This window comes from Erythrolamprus reginae, chromosome 2 (genome assembly GCF_031021105.1).
Source record: "Erythrolamprus reginae isolate rEryReg1 chromosome 2, rEryReg1.hap1, whole genome shotgun sequence".
Taxonomy (NCBI): Eukaryota; Metazoa; Chordata; class Lepidosauria; order Squamata; family Dipsadidae; genus Erythrolamprus; species Erythrolamprus reginae.
The window spans coordinates 220,853,183-220,859,723 of record NC_091951.1 but is presented as its reverse complement, the minus strand read 5'-3'; the positions used below and the strand labels follow the sequence as shown (position 1 = coordinate 220,859,723).

At 45.8% G+C, this 6,541-nt stretch overlaps 1 protein-coding gene across 5 annotated transcripts in view; it reads left to right on the top strand.

Annotated features, from left to right (window-relative positions):
• Positions 1-438: 438 nt before the first annotated feature.
• Positions 439-6,541, top strand: part of ADGRL3 (adhesion G protein-coupled receptor L3) — a 688,180-nt gene continuing 682,077 nt past the window's right edge. For all 5 annotated transcript variants that reach the window (XM_070741950.1, XM_070741951.1, XM_070741955.1 and 2 more), the window contains exon 1: positions 439-523. The gene's annotated coding sequence lies outside the window, so the exon portion shown is untranslated. The remainder of the gene's footprint in view (positions 524-6,541) is intronic.

Here is a 6,541-nt window from a genome sequence, read left to right as displayed (position 1 = left end):
CGTAGTCTTGGACGTCGGCCCACAGCACTTCCGGGAGGGGGTGTATCTCACTTGTCCTTCGCTCCTGTTCCTGCGCCCAGGACACCGGCGGGAGCGTCGGTCGGACGGTCGCTTAGGGCTCCGTTAAGACCCTCGCCCAGTTCTCTCTCTCTCTCTCCCGGGGAAGGGGGAGGCCAGTCCGGGCTTTGCTTGGAGAAGAGCGAGGAGGGCAAGGGGCCCGCTGGAGAGGAGCCCACCGGCGGCGGGGATGGCGCTGACCGGAGGCTCGCCGTGCCCGGACAGGTGGCGGCGACGGCGGCGCTGCAGCGGCTCTTCTGAGCACTGAGCGGAGCGCAGCCGCAGCGGAGTGGGGGGCGCGCGCGCGCGCGCTAGGGCGCAAGGCTGGCCGTCGCGGCGAGCGAGGCGGAGGGAAAGCGAAGAGGAGTATACAGCGCGGCCCGCCGTGCGGGGCGGCCTCTCCCTGGATTCTGGCTTCGGGCGGGCGCGGCGGTGCGGGACTCGCTCCTCTGGACCCTGCGGAAAGGTAACCCCGGATCGCCCCTCCTTTTCTTTGGAGCTTTTCTGTCGGCGGTGCCGCCACCGGCGGCGGTCCCTCCCTCCCTCCTCCCTCCCTCCCTGCTGCGTCTCTCCCGCGGGGGACTGGCGGTGTTGTGTTCCGTCTTCTTGGGCGTGAAAGGTTCGAAAGTCTCCTTGTCGGCGGGGAGAGGTGCCGGGCATGTGCCAAGGAGGCTACCCGGAAAATGGCCCGTAGATGGGCGTTTGGATGCCATCCGCGGCAGCAGCGCTGAGAGAGGAGGGGAGGGGGAGAGCGAGACGAGGGACAGCGCTTTGTACTGGGGCTGAGCGATGATGCCCCTCTTCCGCTGCAGCAATCTGATCCTAGCTGGCGGCAGGTAACGGCAGTGCCCCCCTTTCTCCGGGAAGGGTTTTGCGTGCATCAGGCGGGAGGAGGTCAGCTACCCAGCTCTGCGGCGGAGCTAATGTGCTAGGAAGCCAAGGCGGTGATGCCATGAAAGGATGGCATCGCGCTTGCTTCCCTTCCCTCCTCTCCCCTCCCCGCTCTGTTTGGGTCGCAGGTAACGCTGAGAAGCTCCATCTTTTAAAAGGCGGGAGAGGCTGGCAGAGGGACTGGTATCTTTTGGCCCTGGCAGCCTTTAAAAGGGAAGCGGGTGAGGAAAAGATCGCCCGATGGACTCGTAGGGAAGGTGTGCTTCTCTCAGTCAGTCAGTCGTTGGATGGTTCTGGTGCCTGCTCGCCTTGGTGGGTCTTTTGAAGCCTGAACATGGTCGAATTGGAGAGGAATTTTTCCCCTTCCCTTCCTTCAGTGACTGTTAATGGAGCCTGCTTTACAGCGCCCCAAGTCTTGGCCCTACCTGGCGTTGTTCTCATTAACGGGCGGGAATTCAATGTCGCCAATAGCAACGGTTCAGCTTCTTCTTTTCAAGCCGCCATAAAAATGCCGTGGCCCAGATGTTTAGATTTTCTTCTCCAGTTGCAAAGATGGGGGAGTCTCTATTTGGTCTATGAGAACGTGGGAGAATGTTAACAGTATTTTGCTTTTACCTACCAGTTCTTCTATGCAGAAGTTACTGTATAAACCTTGAGAAGAAAGGGACAGGTGAAAGTCTCTTAGCTGTCCAAACATCCTTATCCTACACTTCAATGAATGAAATGATACATTTGTTAGTCCTACCTTTCCTCCAGGAATTTAAGCCATAGTGCATTTTCCCTCAGAACAGCAATGCTGGGAACCAGGTTGGACGAAGGAAGGAAGGAAGGAAGGAAGGAAGAAGAAAGAAAGAAAGAAAGAGAAAGAAAGAAAGAAAGAAAGAGTCAACCTAACTCAGGACTGACTTAAACCTAGGGAAGAGTAGTCCTGGTTTTAACTTAACTCTCCATACTTCTGCTTTTTCTGCCATTAATTATCCAGGAGAGATAACTATTTCCTAGTCTCTTCAGATAGATGTTAACATAAGTGTTCTACTTTTATTAGGACAAATAATAATAATAATAATAATAATCTGTCAGGTGTGCCTATAAATTACACTACCTGCTTTCCCTATAAATGCTTTCTTCAGATTGGAAGAGCATTTTTCAGGGCCAAGCTGGTGATTAAAGAACAGAAGCAAACAATGCCTTTCGATTTCTCTTGTGTTTTTAAAGGTAAATCAGCTGTCCTTACAATCTTGCCTCTACTGTGTTACTATCACTGAGGTGATGCAACTTCTCTCTTGTGGCTTCAGCTGCTGCTGTTTTGTTGTTTGTCATGAGTGTTATTCCTTTTTTAGCTTAGCATTCTCAATGGAACTCTATTTTGTTGCATCCTGTTAAAGTATAAAGTAAAAAGAAGATTGGTATTCACAACTAATCTACAGCTGTGCAGAGTGCCTTTTTTATGTATAGGCCTATATACACATTAATTCAAACTGAATTTAAAAAAAATTGAAATCAAAGTATTTGATTTATGAGAATCTACAGGATTTCAGCAGATATGATCAAAACAATATATTGTGAAACTATGAGTAATTTTCATTACTTTAAATGCAGTTGCCTGCAAACTCCTCAGACATATTGATGTAAAGAAATTATTATTTTTTATAATTTCTTTACATTGTGATGTTTATAACTTTGAAGGGTTACCAAGCAGCATTTATCTTCCAAGATAATTTGGTGGTACATCGGGGCCTTCTGGAAGATGAGATTTGATCCATGTCCTTTGTTTTCTGACAGCCAGTATTTTAGTTTGCTTGTATATTCTATAGACCGTGATATCATCTGGAAAATGAACATCAACTTGTATTCTATTGCCATAAAGAACTAAGATGGTGCAATTTTAGGGCACCCTTTGTGTGTGTACCGCCTTTATCCTTGGGTTTGATTGTACAAAAAATTATTTGGATATAGCTTGGAATTTAATTATGTATATTGCCTCTAACTTGGACCTATAACAAATAAATTTGGAATTAAAATTTGCATTGGCTAAGGTATAAAAAAACCCCCTGATAGTTACATCCCTATCTCTCTTTAGCCTGAAATCTATGTATGAAAAACAACAGCAGAGTTGATTCCCCCTATTGGGAATTTGCAGTTATGATTGTTCAAGGGAGCCCTTTGGAGTGCAGAAAGGGAAGAATACATATGCTAACACATAGTTGAGACTGCCCAGAATGTCCTTCATTCACTCATGTTTGTTATTTATTAACACATGATGGGTGAATCTCTACAGGAAAATGGGAGCTTCTGACAAAGGAGTTGTGTTTCTTAAATCTAGCTCAACCTAGCAGTAATAATTTCCTTAGAAATGAAATAGCTTGCTGGTCACTGGAGACCAGCATTTTACCATGTTATTGATTCCTTTCTGATGGGAAAGATTATCTTAGTCTTCCCTAAACTCTTACTCTTTTTTTTACTTCAGATACCTGCTTTAATTGGACTGAAACTAAGATGTAAATTGCCTAATTTTAGGAACTTTTTAGAATTCTTCTGAATTCATTAATGACCTATTTATATCCATTTCATGATACTGTTTGAAAGACTTATTTTAATTATGCATATTTAGTACAATTTCTGCATATAGTTAATTCTGGTTGACTTCTATGGAGAAACAATAGGTGTTTTGTTTTTGCCAACAATGCATTGCAGAGGTGACCAGTTTTTGGCCCAGAATGGTCTGCACAGGCAATTTACAATGTACAAGTTTACAGTAATTTAAGAATTGAAAACATATGTGCGCATGCATGTAAATTAAAAACAGAAGGAACATAGTCCTTTAAAGAAATCAAGTTATTATATTTTATATAGCTTAAAAGCCATGTGGAGCAAAGTGCATGTTAGTAGTCAACCTAAAACCAAATGAAGAAGGTAGCATTCTAATCACATCAAAGATAAAGTCTTGTTTTATATTCCCACTCATCTAGTATGTTTTGATGATGGGACAGCAAGAGGCTTTTCAGATATTTTGGCCCCAAATCACTTATAAGTAATAGCCAACAGGATGACTTATGCCCACAGGCTACTTGGCAATGGAATTGTTTGGACTGTGGCCAACCTGACTTACAAAGATCTTTCCTCTCATGAAGTCACATTAGTTTGCTTCTCTGAAGCATCATAGCAGAGCCAATCGACTGGTAAGATTTGCATTGCTTTCAGATAAGAGCCTTTGGTCATCAAAACTAGAAGTCACTTTTGATGACTAAAGCAGTGCTCCAAGGCCACTTAATTCTGCTGGTTAAAAGCAAAGTGCTGTAGTGTTTCATATTTCACAAGGCCTTTAAAGGAGGAGGGAACTTCAACTGAAGTACTGTTTCAAAGTTCTGCATAGTTCTAGCAGTAGCCAGCATCATTGATAAAAAACTAAAGTGGTTTTTCAATAATATACAATAGATGCCAATCTGGTACAACATTTTGCACTGTTCTAAATCCCGAGCACTCCACAAACAGTTCCTCCCATATCAAGTGTTCCCCCCCACTCATCATTCCCACTGTAGTCATAGATGAGCTGACCTGCCAGGGAGCCCTTTTTATTCTTACCCAACTAGAGCCTGGCCTGTCATTGCCCCTCCTCTCATCCATGGATAAGAGGCAGCTGGGCTGACACTGACAAATGAGGGTCTATAGAGCAATGGGCAAGCAAGACAAGCTATGATTTTAGTTTTGGATTTTTATAGTCAGCTTTCTTTGCTAAATTTTTAGATCATGTTTAGTTAAAAATTAGATTTTCCACAAATTGGCATTTCTGCAAGAGATAGGAAAATAAGCTACTTTGGCATGGGGTAAAGAAGGCCTAGTCAGCAAAATTATTGTTGTTGCCCAAACACATTTGCCGGGATGAGAAACAAATGGCTGGGCCACAAATTTACCTCTCTGACTTTTTGCTTATTTTTCTCCCTTAGCTATTCTTCTGATCCTCTTCCTTTGTCAGTTGCCTCTCCCATTTCAAATCAGAGAAGAGCTCATTGCTTTGTTCTCGTATGCCATCCATCTCATACCCTTCCAGCCCAATTAGAGTAGGTGGGTGGCAGAGTGGAAAAACAATAGCACATGATCATTATCTACTAGAAGAGGAGGTGAGGTTTGTTGCCATGTGCTCTCTTGCATCTAATCACTCAGTGGCAAACATGTCCTGGCTCACTGTGCCACCCATCCTGGTGGTTCAGCTGCTTTCCTACATACAAGACACCATCCTCATGCAGGGAGATGAGATAGTGACTCAATTAGACATATTTGTGACTTAATGCTCTGTTTTATTCAAGACAAACAGTGCCTGAGTTACAGTCATTTTGACAATTAAATTTCCAGATTGTTTTCGCAGCAAAAGTTTCAGAATGGGGAAAAACTGAAAATCTGTCATCAGACACACAATGTGCAAAAATTAACATTTAGGCTTGTCAGTCCTGGAACTAGGAAAAAGTCAATGTGCAAAGGTAAACATGCAATAAAGTAACATTTCAAAGTATTTTAAATCTTTTAAGCAAGAATCACTGCTGCCTTAAAGACTACTTGAAACAGCTTTATTTTCTGTAGTAAATTTAAAATGCTCAAGTTATTTAATGTGCCTTAGTAATGCTTACACTAAACCTGAATGCTAATCTTTTATACCTTTGTGACGTTATGTCTGTATCTGAGTCCTACATAAGTCAAAGAGGATGAAGTTGATTCTTAAATGTGCAATACAGTGAACCCTCGAGTTTCGCGTCCTCAAGGATCGCGAAAGGGCTATTTCGCTAGTTTTCAACCCGGAAGTAAACTCCACCATCTGCGCATGCGTGCCCTTCCACGCATGCGTAGATGGTGGAGTTTCCCCGCCGGGCAGAGGCTTCCCTGGGTCTTCCCCCTCTTGCCCCGGTAAGACCCCAGCGGCGGTGGGCTGGAGCGCGAGCTTGGGGCACCCTAGCTCCGCTTCCCAGCTGGGAAGCGGAGCCGGCAACAGCGTGGGCGGGCGGGCGGCGCGCGCGAGCTTGGGGCAGCCTAGCTCTGCTTCCCAGCTGGGAAGCGGAGCCGGCAACAGCGTGGGCGGGCGGGCGGCGCGCGCGAGCTTGGGGCAGCCTAGCTCCGCTTCCCAGCTGGGAAGCGGAGCCGGCAACAGCGTGGGCGGGCGGGCGGCGCGCGCGAGCTTGGGGCAGCCTAGCTCCGCTTCCCAGCTGGGAAGCGGAGCTAGGGTTTCCCCAAGCGCGCGCGCACCCCAGGCGCGAGCAACGGGGTGGGCGGGCGGAGGGCGGGCGGCAGTGGAAGTAAAAACACCACCTGCGCACGCGCAGATGGTGTTTTTACTTCCGCACCGCTACTTCGCGAAAAATCGATCATCGCTTGGGGTCCTGGAACGGAACCCTCGCGATGATCGAGGGTTCACTGTATATATAGAATTCTGGGTCTGTGATCTTTCAGAGTCTATTAATACTTCTTATAACAAACCACCACAATCACCACAGAATTAAACGGAAGGATTGGAAGATTCCTTAGAAATTATTTAGTGCAATCTTTACACAGTTTAGGAATCCACTATGACATTTCCAAAAGATGACTATCCAACCTCACTTCCAGT